Genomic DNA, 19,675 nt, shown 5'->3' with positions numbered 1-19,675 from the left:
GTTTAGTATATAATTTTTCAGATAGATCAATGTATTGTTGCAAGTTTTCGGTCTATACTGACCTTCAGGCAGTAGACCCAAAGCTTTGAGCAATACATTGATTGTGCGCAGATTTGAGTGTGCGGAGCCTCCTTTTATTTTTTCATTGCTATATTTGTGTGACGCAGGTGACCTCACCTAACCTGACGCTGCCAGATCCAAAAAGCTTGCTACACAAATTTGTTTCACAGCTTATTTGGATCTGGGATCGCGGAAGCAAATTCGATGACGGGGCTGTTCCTTTTTTTCAAGATACTGTACATGGTAGATGATTGGATGGGAGCGTCTGTCTATCACCGTGTGGGCGTGCAAACACAACCAATCATATCGACGTGTCTATATACCGTCACATCCGCATCCCGCCTTTAGCTCACGCTGATTGGTTCGGTACGAAGCAGATCTGACTCAGGGCTCAACTCCGTCAGAGATCCCAGATGAGTGTTGTGTTGGGGAATATGTTTCCGCAATACCACCCTCATCTGGCAGCGTCAGGTTAGACCTCACCTACATTTTTCAGCAGATGAGCGTTGGTTTTTTAAGGGGCGCTAGCCCCTCCTATATACAGATTGTGTATCCACACACGTCTCATATTTGCCATTGACAATGAAAGGAGAAATTAGGTGTGTGTGCCTCAAATATGACGTAAATTTGTGGCAACACACAAACATTAAATGTCGTTGACGATGCAGGGAAAATGTACGCCACATGTAGACGAGTAAAATCGGCTAAGCAATCACATAAATTCAGTTGTCCATGAGCTGATGTATGATGATGCATATAATGATACATCACTTCACACGGGTGTGATTTTTGAGTTATACAGGTTTAATGTTTGTGTTTAAATGCCATTGACAATGAAGGGAAAATGTACGTCATCTTGTCCCTAACAAAAACATTAAACATTAACAATAAAGATAATTTAATTCAACTCAACTGCATGGCTGAGAGACCAGCAGGGCCAAATTATCCATTGGGCCAGTGGGGTTGTGGACCACAGGGGGGGAGGGGTGGGGGTCCCTTTGGGGAAATTGGACCACGCTGTACTGGGTTTCCCATGGGGCCCTTCATTGGCCGTTAAATTTAGGTAAAAAAACTAACTCATGTTGATTAGGTGATGTTTTTAAAACAAACATTAAACCTGTATATCAAAAACACGGGAAAAACGTGAATACCGGTATTTCATGCGTGCGTTATGGGAAACCCTGCAAAGAATTACCGCCCAAGGGGCCCTCGTGGGCGTTAGTTAATCCATCCCTTGAGACCAGGCACCCCAGTTATGGATTCATTCACAAAATCACTGTTTTCTTTTTGGGTTTGAGTTCTATCTCATGCGTTTGCAAAACTGCAGTCTAGTGAAAACACAGGCGGGAGCTAAGAAGAACACAGCTTATAGCAACTATCGTCACCACTAGCCAGGAACACGTTTTTGCTTTTGACTCTTAAGCGTGAGTCGGCTCCGGAGTCCTCAATCGCGGTTCTTAGTACGGCTAAAGTGCTGACTGACAAGTTAATTTAGTGCAGAGCAAGCAACTCGCTGCCTGCGTATATCCACCGGGCTTAAAGTGAGTCTAAATCTGTATCGGGACTCCATCAGCATCATGAATGAATAAACACATGAACATGTAGTCCCTTAGCATCGTTCACATGGCGAGCACTTCGTCATGACTGCCTAAGACTCTACGGGGCACTGAGATACCTATGGGCTCTTACTGTATAGTCGACCTGCATTAGTTCATCTTCCTGCCTGCCAGCTGTCCCCCATGGCACTTTCTCTAGAAACCATTAGGACCAACAGCAAAGCAGTTGGAGACCGTTTCCCCAAAGCTAGCTCATCACACACACAAACATTTCTGTGTATTTCACTGACTTACAGTACAATCTTGATCACATAACAGTTTTACAAGTAAAAAAAAAAGTGGGTGATTTGTTTTTCTTCTTCTTTTTTTGCGCATAGTTCCCAATTTTTATCCAGGTAGGCCTACAATTATTAGGCATTTGCTGAAGTGCTAAATTCACTTTGAAAATAAGACCGCCACTGTCACAACATTTAGATACAGCCACATTCAGCATTCCGTTTGCTGAATGTATTACGGTATGACTGTCATATCCTGAAAGCTACTGTACATGGCAATCATTAATTGTCACACGTTGGGATCAGTTAATTGCAGGATTAACAGAACAGAACACGTCTGGGAAGATTTCCGTGAGAAATAATCTCTGTGTGTCTCTCTGTCTGTCTTGTCTGTCTGTCTGTTTCACAAAGTGCTGTGTGTGTGTGTGTGTGTGTGTGTGTGTGTGTGTGTGTGTGTGTGTGTGTGTGTGTGTGTGTGTGTGTGTGTGTGTGCAACAGCTGCAAGTGTATAGTCCCTTTCCCCTGATTGAGTTTCCCCTGGGATACCAGTGTGTGTGTGTGTGTGTGTGGATGCTGATTGACCGACCCCCTCCCCACCTCCCTGCCTCCACGCTCTTTCACCCACTCCCACCCCCCCACCCCTCTCTCTGGTCCCAGCTAGTCAGCTGTCGCTCTCTCACAGTCCAAATCTGGGACACGCAAAGTCGCACACACACACAATGCCCAATCACGCTTCAGTTACAGTATAGGCCAACAGTTGTACGACTGCATGTGCAACTTTCCCGCAGACTGATACGTACTTACACGATAGCAGGATTTGGTCAGCTCATTGGTCAGCTGAGGCATTTTTCTGAAACTAATCAATGATAAGAAATTATTATTCAAAGGGATTCATTTATTGGGCATTTATTGTACGGTGGCACAGTTGGTAGTGCTGACGCCTCACAGCTAGAAGGTACTGGGTTCGATTCCCGCTCGGGACGCTGTGGGTTTCCTCCTCTGCGTCATCATTGCCCATACCCAAGGCTAGGTTGGCGAAAGGGCCTTTCTGTGTGGAGTTTGCATGTTCTCCCCGTGTCCCCTAGGCCCTTTCTGAAACCAGTCCCTTGACTTGAAGTGCTCTCGGGAGGTTCCCTCGTCAGGAAGTGCCCCTCCAGCTGAATCAAGTTCCCTTGATTAGGGTGCTGGGTATAAAAAACTGTTTGGAAATACACTCGCCCTCCTTGTGCAGAAACAGGAAACAGACACCATTTGTTACCATCATGCAATTGTGTTACCTTTTATTTTGTTTGTAGGCCTACAGTTATATTGCATTGCATCGTGTATGTTTGTGTGACATGTGGATTTCATTCATATGGAAAAAGGAAATACAGCGTGACTGTCAAAAATGACATGTCAGTATACATCCATGGTGTTTATAAATCATTGTGTTAAAAGTTGTTTTGTTTGTGTGGTTTCATTTATAGTTTTTCACGGTGGGGTAAATAAAGAGCCCTTGTGAACATCAGTTGGAGCGTTGTCTATTCTGCATCAGATGAAGATTTTTTTATTTATCATTTATTTGTGGTGGTACTTCCATTTGTAGGTTGCGGTTTCCATGCGGACAGAGAGCAGGGCTGCACAAGGCAATCGAGTCTAGATCGGCACAGACTCGCTCTTGAGGGCTTTATAAGCCACTTCCACTCAAGGCTGCTTGGTTTCGGACGACACTTAATATGGCGCAGCCTCGCGTGAACGCACATATCGAGGGCAAGTGTGTAGGGTGAGTGGCGAGGAGCTGGTTTCAGAAAGGGGGTTTGGGTAGGTAGGTACCCTCACAAAAAACATGCAGTAATCCTGATCTCTAAACTACCTCCCCCTGGCCAGCCGGGGCGACCTGATGGAGGGGAAAGGAACTGGTCGGAATAACGTGTTCCTACCACACGCTACGTCCAACCAGGGAAACTCCCCCCGTAAAGGAGCAACTTGGACACTCAGGCATGAAGGAAGCATGAGTTCAAGTCCGTTGCTCTCCCCATGTCTAGGTTGGCGGAGGGTGAGTATAGAGCCCAGGATCACATTAGATAATTGACACAGGGGTGAAAAATGGGTTACAAAATCGTGGGATAAATGTATGATTCATTAATGATGGGGCCGGAGGGGGTCATGTACTTATGTACTAGAGAGACACCTGACCTATGTGCATGCATGCATGCATGCGTGAGAGGTGAGGGGGTGCATGTGTATGTGCATGTGTACGGAAACATGTGTATGCTTGCGTGTGCATACATAGGAGTTGTGATTTGTGTGCGTGCGTGTGTGCGTGCGTCTGTATCGACCACACTTGGAGCAGACTCATTTCCTTCCATTCTGCCTCCATCTCTCAACAGCCCTGTCAGCTGTCTAACCCAACGGCTCTAGCATCGGCTCCCAGGAATGCGCTCACGTTTCACTTTTTATATTCGTCAGCAGCAACAAAAAAAAACAGAATCGTCCATCAGTGCGGCTTCCTATACAAGAGGTTCCCACAAGAAACATGAGACACACAAATCATAGGGTCATTTGTAGTTGCCCGTAAACACCCATGGTTTGGGGAAAATGAAAGATACATCCTAAAGCCACAAGAGAGCTAAGAGCAAGGGTTAAAATCTAATTTAGGTAGATATATTTGGAGACTTCACATCTGGCTGCGTGCAAACCCCAGGGTGCTCGTACAAGATCAGACCTGCATTATTTTGTTCTGGTATAATGCGTGCAGAGTAGATCACATGTCCCCAAACATTAAACTTTATTGCACTGAACATCATTAACTCGAGCTTGTGATGAGATGAAAGTGGCACAGCTCACATCTGAAAGACATTTGTAACACACAGACAGGTCGATTAGCCGCCAAGTTTAACCAATTTAGACCAGAGGACGATTCTTAAAAAAAGTTTTATGAAAAACCTCATGTTTCTATGTCAGTGGTACTCAACCTTTTTCATGTCAAGGAGCCCCAGAATTATCTGTATTTGGCCGCCGACCCCCATCTGAAACTATGTTGTTCCAGGGACCCTCCCAGAAGCAAAGACTCGAGTTAAAAACGTTCACACTGATAGAATATGTATTCAAACATTTTCATGAAAAAATACCTACCTACAAGATCTTGTAAATCTGCTATTTTCCAGCTAACAGCTAAAGCATAACATAATGCTTAAAACACCAAAAGGGGTTCCCGCCCAAAATGGGTTAAAAAGCACATCCAGTTCCTTGCTGGTGCTTGACAAAAGGTAGTATAGATAGTAGATACATACAGAGAACAAGAAGTCCGAACACAGTCTTTCATCCAAACACTGTATATTTTGTTAAAAGACTGACATTTTATTCAGGACACGACGTTTCGGGCCGTGAGCGGCTTTCATCAGGTGACAGGGAATTATAGAACACATGAAGAACAATGGGGCCGGACATTATTTTAGGGATATTGGCATGTCTCATGGAGGGACAGTATTGTTTAATTGGAAAGCACTCAATATGCACCATCCTAAACCATCCATATCAATTAAAAAATCACACCCATGTGAAGTAAGTGGTGCAACTCCGTGTGGGGATCCCGGGGGGGGGGGGGGTGTTCCAGACCCACAGGGTGCTGGCCCGATTCCGGCGAGCCGCCCTGCGCTGAAACGGTTGAGAAATGACAGTGTTACCGTCCCTCTACTGTACTGTACTGTCACTGTACTGGCACACCCGAAATCACAATAAATACAGTTAAATTATGTGTGTGTGTTTGCTGTTTTCATGCTCAGACGCACCCACACACCCACCCACAGTGGCCAATATAAATGCTATATGGTGCATTTATATAGCGCCTTTATCCAAGGCGGAGGAAACCATGCGCGGCGGTGGCTCAGGGGTAGAGTGCCTGGATGGGAACCGCAAGGTTGCCAGTTCGAACCCGGGCTCCCCCAGAGTTACTGTCGAAGTGTCCTTGAGCAAGACACTGAACCCCTAATTGCTCCCGATGTGCTAGCTGGTGCCTTGCATGGTTTCCGCTGCCATCGGTGTATGAATGGGTGAATGTAATGCACAATCTATGTAAAGCGCCTTGGATAAAGGCGCTATATAAATGCACCATTTATTAGGGGTTCAGTGTCTTGCTCAAGGACACTCCGGCACTAACTCTGGGGGAGCCCACAGGGGTCGAACTGGCAACCTTGCGGTTTCCATCCAGCCACTCTACCCCTGAGTCACCGGCGTCACCGCCACACCCCTACATCTTGTGACTGGTTTTGTTGGGAACCAGTGCTGTATACAAAATGTCATGAGTAAATGTACTTGGTTACTTTCCACCGCTGCTGCCTGTAACACGACCCTGGACCCTCCCCGGTAGACCACCCCTCCAGCATTATAGGCGTGATTGATGTCCTATAAGGTGGTCTGACAGGTGAACTTAACACACAGGAATGTCTCCTTCCTTTGATCCCGGCGTGAATGTGTGGAATTCTACTGCTATTTGTACATGATGTGGTGTGTGGTGTTGACTCCACCATGCTGCACCACATGGTGTGGTTGTTTCAAGGGGTTCTCTGGAGGGGCGGGGGGGGGGGGGGGTGGGTCTATTCAGTATTTAAGTCTGACGTCATTTTGTAGTGCTACGTTACGTCCGGGTCCAAGTGGCACCGGCTCCCGTTCGCATCTCATTGTAAATAGAATATCTTTATGATATACACGTGAATGATTTTACAATGACGTTATTTTTCGGAAAATGAATCCATTGAGGGTTAAAATGGGTCTTAATGCTTCCAACTCGAGTAGAATTATTAATGTTTTCTACAAGTGTCCATGACAAAGAAAATATATGATGTGGAGACAATAAAGACTATTATTATCATTATTATTGAAGGTGGTAACAGTCCATTTGCTATCAGTACAATATTTCGGGGGCATAATTCTATTTAGAATGTGTGCAGGCTTGAGTATGTTGAATCTAGTTTGCAATTAATGAGGATTTAGTTGACACAATGAAATACAATGGCGATAGTATTCTGTGTGGGGCAGACGGCCTGTCACAGCCAGATTTGGGAGAGCAGCAGCTTTGTTATTGTGAGGAAAGCGGTAAAATGAGACTTTCGTGGTTGTTTTCGTCTCAGATTTAGTCCGACGGAGCGTCACAGTATAACTCTATGGGACACAAAAGTGCATAGCTGTGGCAACTACTTTACCCTGGGGGTGCACGTGCAAAGAATGACCTTTTTTTTTCTCCCAATAGCGCCGGCGCGCCGCATAATAATGACAATATCATCCCTTAATTGATAAGACTACATATAGATCATGACCAGACAGAGTGCTGTAGTGACAAATGTATATAGAACAACTCTGTAGGCAACTTTAGGAGGATGAAAGACATGAGAATGAAAGCATTACAAGTTAGAACTCACTTTGGGTCCCAATTTATTTTTCGCACACATTTTTCGTACAACACAACAACACAACTGCTCGGCGGCAGCATGGCATCTTTCTTAATAATATTATGCCTATAAGTAACATTAAACTTTTTCTTTTACATACCGTGAGGTGACGTGAGCAGCTGCAGGTGACAGGTCGAGTTCAATAATGATCCAAACGAAATGTTATTCCACAACCTCACAATAATGAATAATCCAATTTACATTAACCCAAAATGTCACAGTAATCCTAATCCAAATGTCACGTTCACAGTAACACAAACGTGGATTTGCACTCGGGAGTAATGGAGATAAATGTCCTCATGAGGCTGTGTAAATCCACTTTGTCATCGTTGAGAATGTTAGGGTGGACATGCATCAGTGAAAGGTGAGTGAGTCATGTGTCATGGTGCCGCGAAGCCAGGTTTTCAGCCGACGCAAGGCAGAAAAGGTGCGCTCTGATGAGCCCACAGAGATGGGCAGACACAGACACAACTCTAAGAGCTTTTCTGATTCTTTAAGGAGATTTCTCGTTTGTGGAAGGAGCTTGGTTACACATGCTGCTACATCTTGAACAGTTTTACAGCTAGACTATTTTTGAGCTGGAGTTCAAGGCGTTCTGTATCGATCTCATTTGGTACGTGGAGGCTCCACAAATCAACCGCCTTCGCCTGTATTAACGCTCTCTCTCTCTATAGCGTTTTGATCGTCTGTTCAGCTCCGCCAACACCAAATCAATAGCCTCGTGAAATTCACGTCGCCAAATCACTATTGGTTCGGTGCTGTGCGCAACTGGTGCCAAAGCCTCAGGAGCCACGGTTTGGCGGTACCGAGCTGGAATGGAGCCGGAATGGGAACGGTATCTGCTTCTGGCAAGACTTGCGGGCCATCTCGTTAATCTGGGCATCTTCTCTCAGTGCTGTGATGCGTTTTTGGAGCGTAGCTGTGCACTCAAGTGCACCGAGTGCACTAGATTTGGGGCTCTGCAGTGTCCTGGCTATACTGACTCGCAGGGCTCAAAAAGTGCTCCACAGCACAGGAGACCAAAAAAGGTTCTCCGTTTCATAGCCTGCTTGTGAAGCCCTCTAATCTTTGCCCTGGAATCCCCCCTTACAGTCCTGTCATCTTTTAGGATATCCAAGGTGGCCAGGAGAGTGCTGTATGATGAGATCACGCGTTTGATGGCTGTCGCGCGGACGCACCACCTTGTGGGACACAGGCCTAGGATGTTGACAACCTCGTCGTCTTTGATGATTCCCTGATTACATTAGCAACACCCCGCACAAAATTCAAAGTGTCAGCCACAAGACTGACTTCACGTGCGACTTCTTGTAGAATAATAATAATAATAATAACTTAGATTTATATAGCGCCTTTCAAGAAACCCAAGGACGCTTTACAAGACAAAAAACAAAACTAGTTGCCAAAAGCCAAGGTGAATAAATGTCTCTTCAGTGCAGACTTGAAAGTGTTCAATGTGGGAGTCTGGCGGATCTCCAAGGGGAGAGAGTTCCAGAGGGCAGGGGCTGCCACATAGAAGGCTCTATCACCGAGAGTCCGCCGTTTTGCGTGACGGATGGTGAGGAGTTCCATTTCTGAAGACCTCAGGTTCCGCTCAGGGGTGTAGTCCTTGAGGAGGTCAGACAAATACTGTGGGCAAGGGCATGGAGGGATTTGTAGGTGAGGAGGAGCAGTTTGTAATATATGCGGAACTTAACCGGGAGCCAGTGGAGGTGTTTGAGGGTGGGGGTGATGTGCTGCCAGCGTTTTGTGCGGGTGAGCACTCTGGCAGCGGAACCAAATCCAGCCAGTGGTTGCTGCAGTGCACATACAATGACTGGGGGTTTAATTCTTTCAGGCGAGCCTGGACTCCAGAAAAGCATCCAGACATATTGCTGGCACCATCAAAGCAATATCCAATAACGCGTTCAATAGTAATGTTCAGCCTTAAAAAAACATCCTTTATGCACCCAAACAGTGTCTCTCCAGTGCTGTCTTGTGCATTATAAAATCCCCAAAATAAGCAATGAGACTCGAGGTCGCCGTCAACAAATTGGCCATACTGGCACTGCACTGTGGCGACATGGACATAAGGGCTACGCTTGCATGCGGGCACTTTGTCTAAGACAAATTTCTTCCTCGGGAGACAAATAATAAAGAACCTTGATCCTTGAACCTTGAAATTGCATATTAATTGAGAACTGCTCTGTGGTGCTTACATCTGTTGTGCCATCAGCTGTGAGGCCATAAAAGTTACATTTTGAAGAACTTTTGACAATATCCCTCTGGATGGCATGAGCAAACTGTTGTATTATCTCATTTTGAATAGTATTGGACATCCAATAGTCTCGTCGCAAAATCCACTCACGTTCGTTAGGTTTGTCGGTTTGTTGGTGCGTTCAATCATCAGCTCATATAGTATTCCATCACGCATAGTATCACCTCTGAAGGCGACTCCCTTGCTGCCCAGGAATCGAACTGTTCTCAAAAGTATCTCGAGAACGTTTCTTGCCGTTTGTTGTTGTTTTGCACAGGCATCAGACAAGATGGCACTGATGGGCACTTGCTTAAGTGCAACATGCTTCTCCGCGGCGTGACAATGCAACCCTGATTTCTCATGTTCTTTGAACTTTTCTTGTGCTTTACGCCAATTTGCAAATCCCCCCTTAACAAATGTATTTCCTCCCCTCACACTGTCGTCTTTTATCAGCTTCTTTTCCACTGCTTTCACGCATGAAAAACATAGGACACGATCACTCTCCGCCACATAATGTATCCAATTCCATGATATAGATATATGTGTCCCTTAATATCCACTGCACCCACCCACCATTTCTAATCAATCAACTACAGTTGCAATAGCAATCACCCAAGACCCTCCCCCATGTTCTATAATCAATCAGCTATATATAGGCACCCCCTCAAACAGCTCTTCGAGCACCAATCAGCCAGCTACACTAGACTTCAACATGCCCATAACAGCATCTACCCATTCAGATAAACTAAAAGTAAAATTTGAGATTTCATTATAGTCTGGCAGCCGACAGGCTTCTTTTGTTTAAAGTGGGAAATTTGGTGTAGTCTTTTTTATTGGCCTGAAATATTGTCTAGATACATTCATGAATCCACTTTATTATAGGGGTTTCTTTGTGACACTACCATTAACATCCTATGGCAGGCAAAAATGTCAAACTTTCCTTTTGCTTTAAGTAGCATGTGACTTGTGACATGTCAAACTAGGGGGTTTCATGATTCTGAATCCATTCCAAGCATGAGTTTTGCACAAAAAAACACTCCTTGTGCAGCCATGGCCACTTGCCCAAATGTACCCAAAATGCTGTGGTCTGGATGTAAAGGGCAAGGCTGTCCCGAGTTGCAGCACAACCAGAAAGACCCACGGATTAGAGGTGACCCCCCCCCCCCCCCCCAGCTAATGGTATAAACCTCGACCCCCCGCCGCCACAAAGGCATCCGTTTCATGAAGCTCTTCCAATTCCATTAAACCTCTTAAACGAATAATTGAACCTTGTACGGTCGTTGTTTTTTTGTTGTGTTTGGTCCGACGTACTAACACTAGTCCGACAGGCATTAGTCCGACACAGAACCCTAACCTCCCAGGGGTGGCTCGTATCAATGGGCAAGGGGGGCTCAGCCCTCCCTATCTTATGGAGTAAAGATGAGAAATTATTATTAAAATGTTTTAGAATAGATACTTTTATATTCTGGTATAATCTAAAGCAGCAACAGCATCAAATATTTACAAGAAAGAGAGAGGCTGTGTTTGTGTGCGTGTGTTAGTGTTGTTTCGGTGTGGTGTGCGTAGTGCGTGCGCGTGTGTGCATGTGTGTGTGCCTTGCAAGTTGCTTGCATCTTTATTCCATTTTGGTCGGTGCCGTTTGCGCCAGTTGCGTGTGTGTGTGTGTGTGTGTGTGTGAGAGTGTGTGTGTTTGATTCGTCTTGGCGCTTGTGTGTGTGTGAGTGTGTGTGTGTGTGTGTGTGTGTGTGTGTGTGTGTGTGTGTGTGTGTGTGTGTGTGTGTGTGTGTGTGTGTGTGTGTGTGCGCACACGCGTGCGTGCATGCATACTGTCATTATTAATGACAGTATAAGAGCAGCTATCTACATATATACAAACAATGTTCAGTGGAGTGTTTGTTGTGGGCATGCACTTCTGTTGTTGTGGAGCACTTGCTGTAACAAAGTATAGGCCTGTAGTAGTGTCATTGATGTACTTTGATATCTGGAATATGATGCTATTGCTGCAGGTTGAACTAGTAGCATATAGTATAATGGATGTCTTATAGCCCCGCCACCCAAAATCACTGCCAGCCGCCACTCACATACAGTATTTTAGGTTGTCTAAAATGTATGACATGACGGTTTATGACAAAAACGTCATGGCTTATGGAATAACTCACTGGCATAAAGGACCTTTTCAGTTTAAAAGAGAGCAAAAGGGACAGGGTGTCTTCAAGAACAAGTCAGTGTAGGACCTCAGTTATAATGACACGGGTGCTTCTGTAGGTATATGCTTACATCACTGTAGTGACCTGCCATGTGCGATCAAGAGTGTAGAGAGAAGGACAGCCAAACAAAAGCTGAACTAAGGTGGTGTCCAGTCCACATGAGGACGTATTCAAGCCGATCTGCCCTTTCTGCCAGACGGAGACTGCGTTTTTGGGGGCTTCACCGGCTCTTTTTGAAACCACCTCTCAGAGAGGGAAACGTTGGAGACTTTGTCATCTAGCAAATGTCGCCTATTTGCTGAAACGGTGACGCCATAGTCCCCTCGCCCCCTCCAAACTAACCTCATGTCAGCAGGCTTTCCATTTCAGTATCACTCACAGCTATTTTATATTTGCACATAATGTCTATAAATCTCTTCTCCGAAAATAGCCGATCTGCAGCCATGCAGTGAGCTTGTAGATGAGCTATTTTCGGAGAACAGATACCGGTATAAATGATGGTGATTACCAATCTGGAAAGACAAGAAAAAACGGATGGTCTTCTACATTAGTGTTACTAATGGTGTAGTGTAGAATAGATTAGTATATAGGCTATATAGCTACGAGCTTGTAGATCTGCTATTTTTGAAAAATCGTTAAAATGTGAGCAAATCTTGTTATTCTTTGAACGTTTTGCGTCTGGCAGGGGTGTGTGTGTGTGTGTGTGTGTGTGTGTGTGTGTGTGTGTGTGTGTGTGTGTGTGGGGGGGGTCCCTGGAACAAAAAAATTCAGATGGGGGGTCCGCGGCCAAATACAGATAATTCTGGGGGTACTTGACATGAAAAAGGTTGAGCACCACTGACATAGAAACATATATACGTAGTTTTTTCTTGAAACTGGATTTAGAAGACATTTGTAGAATCGGCCTCAGGTCTAAATGTGTTAAAACCCTTTGGCCCTAACTGGGCCTGATCCTGACAGGCCCGTTCAGGGATCCAGCTCCACTCAGAAATCTTCAGTTTTGACTCTGACGCAGTTATTTCACTCTGAATATACTCAACATGAGTCTAAAGGGTTGGCTAAAGGCCATCGGCAGCCAATTTGAACGTCTGTTCCTGCCAACGCTTTATAAGAAATATAACTACTGCTTATATGACAAGCCCAGAGGTGTCCTCTCTCTCTCTCTCTGCTCTAAAGTTCAGTGTAAGGTTATTTTCACCGTCTGATGTTTAGCCTCTCAGACTGACTAACCATGAAAGCCACGGCTGTCTGCCCAGATCGTCCTCTAGCGTCTGCCTCCGAGCCAGATAGGACGTGTAAAGACAGGAAGGCACAGTGTGCCGTTTTAAAAAGGAACAGTCCAACTATGTGACTCGCTGCTGTGCTTCCAGACTGAAGTTAAGAGCTGTGTGGGGGGAACTGTGGCTCTTACTTTCAGCCTTGTGTCTGTTCAAATAATAACATTAGCGTAGCATATTTGTACAGTGCATGTTCACGCTTAAATTGATTATTGCTTGCGCAAGCAGAGCGTGCAAGTACTGCGATCGTCTGGGTATGTACTGTATGTCGGTGTACTGTTCTTGATGACGTAACTAAAGTATGTGTTCCAAGGTTGGTGTACGGTCAATAATACGGTCAACACACCCCCTATTATGTATTTGGTTAAAATGGGTAGGGTTTAAAAAAAGGCAAAAGCATGCTCTGTTGCACTGGCTAGACTAGACCGCATACCTACATGTATGCATGCATGTATGTATGTGTGTGTGTGTGTGTGTGTGTGTGTGTGTGTGTGTGTGTGTGTGTGTGTGTGTGTGTGTGTGTGTGTGTGTGTGTGTGTGTGTGTCTGTGTCCAGCCAATACGGAACCACCATTCTTGGTTGAGGTCAGAAATGGGTCTAAAGGATTTAGAACAGCAGAACAGCTCTAGGACTCAGCAGTCGTACCCAGACAGAGAGCTCTAGGACTCAGAGCAGCAGTCGTACCCAGACAGAGAGCTCTAGGACTCAGAGCAGCAGTCGTACCTAGACAGAGAGCTCTATAGGGACTCAGAGCAGCAGTCGTACCCAGACAGAGAGCTCTATAGGGACTCAGAGCAGCAGTCATACCCAGACAGAGAGCTCTATAGGGACTCAGAGCAGCAGTCGTACCAGCAGTGGTGCTTGCGCACACCATACATGGCCTACTCGTGTGAAAGACGCAAGTTGGCATCTCGAGATGTGTGCATTTCTAGTTACAGTTGCACTGCAGTGCAGTGACACGGCAGACAGACAGACAGACAGACAGACAGACAGACAGACAGACAGACAGACAGACAGACAGACAGACAGACAGACAGACAGACAGTAGGTGCAAAGAGTACCGCTGGAATATCAAGACATGGTAGTTGGGTCTTCTGCTCTGTGAACAAATCCTCACTATAGCCTGAGGTCACGTCTCCGCCAGAGATCAGAGACTGAAGTCCATCTGGTCGTGCAGCATGTAGCATCCACCACGGCACGGCCAGCTCAGCCTACCAGATGGGACGGGAGACCCGCGGGCCATGTAACTCCAACAGTCAGATCAGGAGTGTTCATTTTGCTCTGTAAATGCTCTTTGAAAAACTATTTCTAGTTATTAGTGAAGACAGACAGGAAAGTGGGAGAGGTCTATAAAGGGGAGAAGAGACATGCAGCAAAGTGTATACGCTGGCAGATCTGCTATTTATTTTTAAATCGTTCAAATGTGGCAGAAATCTTTGAATATATATTCTTTCAGAGCAAACGTTTTTAACTCAAATCTTTGCTTCTGACATGAAACTGATATATATCGTCCTCAGTCCAGTCTATATGCCTGGAAGCTTCTCACAACAGGTGAGCAGGATGCAGATCATTGCCCTGGTCTGTTTGAGCTGCCTTTGACCCTTTGGTTCACCTATCCGTTTATCCACGGATCTCTACGGGTCCATCTGGGTCATATATTTCTTCACACTCATTATTTACACAGAAAACAAGGGGCTTTTCCAAGTGGGGCTATGAATAGTTCTGTCCCTATGAATAATTTGCCAGGCTTCATTAGTCTCAGACCAGAGGCCATGCGCGGCCAATGAACAGACCTGATTCCTGAAGGTTCAGATCTGGGTCAGCGCCATGCATGCACCCTCCCGGGCTTCAGCGGGAGGGTGTCACATCTGATGGTGTTGAAACATTCTGTATACGCCAGTGTACTGTACGGGAACCTCTTTTTGTGTTTTAAGCATCATGTTATACTTTAGCTGTTGAAAAATAGCAGATCTACAAGCTCATACAGCGCAACACTTTACGAGCTTGTAGGTCTGCTATTTTTGAAAGATCATGAAAATGTGGCGCAAATCTTTGAATATTTATTCTTTCAGAGCGAACGTTTTTAACTCAAATCATTGCTTCTGGGGGAAATGTTTGAGAACCACTGACACATGAGGTTTTTCAGAAAACTGTCAGAACTTAGAAGACATCTGTAGAATCGTCCTCGGGTCTAAATGGGTTTAATTATATATATTTTTAAACAGGCATCCAGGCATTCACACATTGAAACCACAACGCTGTAAGACTAAAAGCTCTTCGCATCCACACATTGAAACCACAACGCTGTAAGACTCAAAGCTCTTCTCATCCACACATTGAAACCACAACGCTGTAAGACTCAAAGCTCTTCGTCTCCACATCAGGTCGGTTGTGGTGAGAATCAGAATCCCCTGCAGTTCCTCCATACAATCGATCGGCCAGGAGAACATTGATTGAAAATTACAGTACAATTCAGTTCCTCCATGATGTTCTTTCATGACCTCCAATTCTCTCTCTCTCTCTATCTCTCTCTCTCTCTCTCTCTCTCTCTCTCTCTCTCTCTCTCTCTCTCTCTCTCTCTCTCTAAGGGGATTCAACGAAGAAGAACCACCTTTTCGGCGCGATCGTGAACACGGTATTCTGTGTGCTGCACATCCTGGGATATGTGATATACCTGACAGAAGTCATACAGCATGTTTTGTGAGTTATTCTCTCATAAGCGAGAGGAGAGGAGAGGAGAGGAGAGGAGAGGAGAGGAGAGGAGAGGAGAGGAGAGGAGAGGAGAGGAGAGGAGAGGAGAGGAGAGGAGAGGAATGAGAAATGAGAAAAGAGAAAAGAGAAAAATGTGAAGAAAAGAACAGAGCATCTCACTCCCCACTTTCTAAAACTCGGAGGAAGGGTGAAGGGAAGAGGAGGAGAGGAAACGAGGAGACACGGTCCCATTATAGGCAAATTAACTCTGAGCAGGGACGTGCACACATAGACATCAAAGGGGGCTTCAGCCCCTGCCCTTTTACCCGTCTGTAAAACAACTGCCCTCCCCAGACCACGAGTATGCATGAGCATTTACTACATGGTGAAAGAAATGCACTCCTTTCCATGCCATTGCGGAAGGAAACGAAGTCTCCTGAACTTGGAACGCAGCATTTTACGTTGAACAAATTTGTTTTAGAAATCCAGGTCGTACACCTGCATCTCCACTATAGATGCGACCCGTTGAGAGCTATATAATCTGCTATTTTCGCTATTTCTCTAAAAGTGCCCTCTTACCGGATGTCAGCCCCTGCCTCTCTTACACTCTCTGGACGTCCTTGACTCTGAGAGTGGATTATACAGTGCAGAGTAGAGTCGTGTAGAAAGTAGGGAAAATGGAGTCCCCCACTACTGTGTAAAAGACCAACCACATCCAGATCCCGCGGGCAAAAGCTGAATCACACGGTGATCTCAGTCTGACGAAACTGCGCGTCTGTGCAGTGAAATGTCATGGAAAGGGCATGAAAATAAAATAAGGATAAAGATGATGAGACATGCTCCAAACTCTTGCTCCTGGCAACGCAACCGCTGCTGCTGCTGCCTCGCTGGTGGTGGACTCACATTTATAATTATGTCAGGCCATAGCACCCATAGTGAGAAGAATATATTGTTTGAGACTGTGTCAATCACAGTAGATTAAGAAAACGTGGCGCTAAGATTTCCACAGGCGTTGCTTATTGCACTGACAACATGTCACTTCATGAATGAATGAATGAATGATTGAATGGATTGTATTTATATAGCACCTTTCCAAACATATAATAGGTACAAAGTGCTTTACAAAACAAAAGTGATGATCATGATGCGTTGATCAGCGTGTTGAGGTTTTGATCGAGCTCTCGTCTGACGATTTTACACTTGCTTGTAGATATAGGCTATTTTCAGTATTCAACCAAGTGTAAAATGATTTGTCTTTTATTTATTACTGGATCTCCTGTCCACTAGTCCCTTCCTAACATTTTAGTCTAGTTTTTATTTGTTGACGAAATTGTCAATATATTTGTCGTCATAGTTAGTTTTCATCTCTCTAGGTCGTCCTCAGACGAGCCCTCCATCGTCGTTTCCAGTCATCCCGGTTCTCCATACATCTGACCAGTTCGTTGGTACTTTGCGCTCCTGCGTCGTTCTTGAGTACATCCACGTATGTTAGCGTTGGACGTCCTCGTGACCGGTGCCCGTGCGTTGGTTCCCACAGCACTAGTTTACTGGCTGGCAGCTCTTGGTGTCTTTGGCAGTGTCCTGCTAGTCTCATTCTCCTGGCTGCTATTTTCTGGGTCAACCTTGGCATTCCATCATACAGAGTAGTGTTTGTAACATGTGTGCTCTTATTGATGTTGAGTACTGCCCGCAACATTCTGGTGTAGCACCCATCGAGAGACTTCTGCAGGGTTGGCTTCAAGGTCCAGCATTCACTGCCATATAGGAGAACGGACTCTACCGTTGCGTAGAAGAAGCTTAGTTTGGTTTGACGGGGGAGGTTGGAGTTCCATACGCTGGCCATGCCTTTTAGGGCCCTCCATGCAAGGGCCTTCCTCACTTTCAGGTCTTGTTCGGTGGAGTTGACCCATGAGCCCAGGTACTCGAAGTCATTGACTTCCTTCAAAGCAGTGCCTTCTGTTGTTGTTAGAGGTGGATGCTCTGATGGGATGTTATAAGTGATAACTTGAGTTTTCTTGGCATTCAGCCGGAGGCCAACCTTGGCACATTCTGACTCCACTCTGGTCAGGAGCTCCTGCGCTTGTTCCACGTGGTCAGAGAGCAGGCTGATGTCGTTTCATAGTTTCCATTTAGTTTTCGCTAGTGAAAAAAAGGTAGTCAACGAATATTTCTCGTCTTAGTTTTAGTCGACGAAAACAACACTGGGACAGACACATCCACAGACATCTCACACCATGTACTGTATGTCTTTACATCAGAACAATATTAAGGTTCAAAATCGGCGATGCTTCTCCTCCTTGAAAATGCCATCTGAAAAAGGTGAATATTTCACATTTCACAAACTATGAATTTGGTAATCCCTCAGTCATAACTCATATACCATAAAGAGGTTATGATGGTTTTATTTGCGGTAAAAATCAATCAACCTTGTTTATGTAAATCAATGATGACACTTTTATCGCCATATAATATTCACATTCTGTGTGAATGTAGGCTACTCATGTCAAAAAGACCCGTTTAAATGAATCCGACTTAAATTCACAAAATAAATGCTCCCGGCGCGTAAGAACCTTAAGTGTAAATGTCTTGGTTATTTTACATTTAAATGACCCTTGCTGACATTTTCTTCTCCTTCTATCCATGCAGCCCCAGAGCGTCTGGGAAACCGCCCTGCTGGCCAAAGCCAAAATGGTGGTGCCCAAATCAAGAAAAATGCAAGAAGTAGAGCGTTCTTCCGTGGGTGCTTCAAACGACCAGTGAGCAACATCCATCTCAATGAATCCACCCTCTAGATTGTATGCATGCTCCAGTCCTCCTTAACCTCACCTGGCTGACCCCTCTGTGACCCTTCAGATTCACCTTCACCTCTGGACCACAAAGAAAACAACAAGGCCCTGCTGGGGTTCCCACTGGGAGGAGACCCTGCAGGGCATGGCGCAGATGGAGGGATTACATCGACTCACTGGCCTTGGAACGTCTCGGGATCCCGACAGGAGGATGTCTCTAATGTTGCTCTGGAGAGGGAAGTCTGGAGCACTCTGGCGGAGCTGTTGCCCCTGCGACCCGACTACGGATAAGCGGTTGAAGATGGATGGATGGATGCTGGGGTTTATCCGGTTAGCATAAACTGTATAGCCTACCTGTACTATTGATAATTGTGTTAATGAAGTATTCAATCAATCTCCTTTATTTTCTTCTCCCCCTCCCCCAGGTGCATTCAACCATGCTTTTCTTATTGTACTTCCATTCGTACTTCCTTGCGGTACTGCGTAAGGCTGCACAATAAATTGCTATCGAGGTATGAACATGCGCAATATCACTATCGCAAAAACGCTATCGCGATATATCAATATATTGTCGATATATCGCCCATTTCTAAAGCCAGCAACATCCCATCCATGCTAGTTTCCATTGTTGCTACACTTAATATAAAAAGTGTGGGAACTGGGAAATCCAATAGCACTTAAAATGTGATATTGACTTATTATGCAGGGTTTTTTATGTTTAGTTTATAATGTTGAAATGTTTAAATAAAAACATAGAATATGACATTTTAACGGTAATATTCCATATCGTATCGGTATCACAAGATATGACATTGTGTCCAAAACTGTCCATATCGTGCAGCCCTACTGCATCATGGCTCATGGTTCTGCTTGATCTGCCAGTAAGATATACAGTACGTCTTCACCACTCGGTCACTTACAATACAGCCCACAAGAAATGTCTTATATGGCTACAACCAAAAATGTCACCGGTAGCCTAGCTTGCTATGGCTTGCATCCACGCTGCTCTCAAGATAGAACTGTGGACGAACATAAATGAACAGCAACGCCAACGAGGGCTTCAAATGTCAGCTCTCTCCTCCAGAGCACTCCAACAGACCCAGCTCGGTCTCTCTTTAAGCTCACAGGTAGGGGAGGTTTCCTGGTTGTTTAGCCAGCTTTAGC

This window comes from Protomyctophum bolini (assembly GCF_963924005.1).
Source record: "Protomyctophum bolini genome assembly, chromosome: 2".
Lineage (NCBI taxonomy): Eukaryota > Metazoa > Chordata > Actinopteri > Myctophiformes > Myctophidae > Protomyctophum > Protomyctophum bolini.
The sequence above is the reverse complement of the archived record's forward strand: the minus strand, read 5'-3'. Positions refer to the sequence as shown.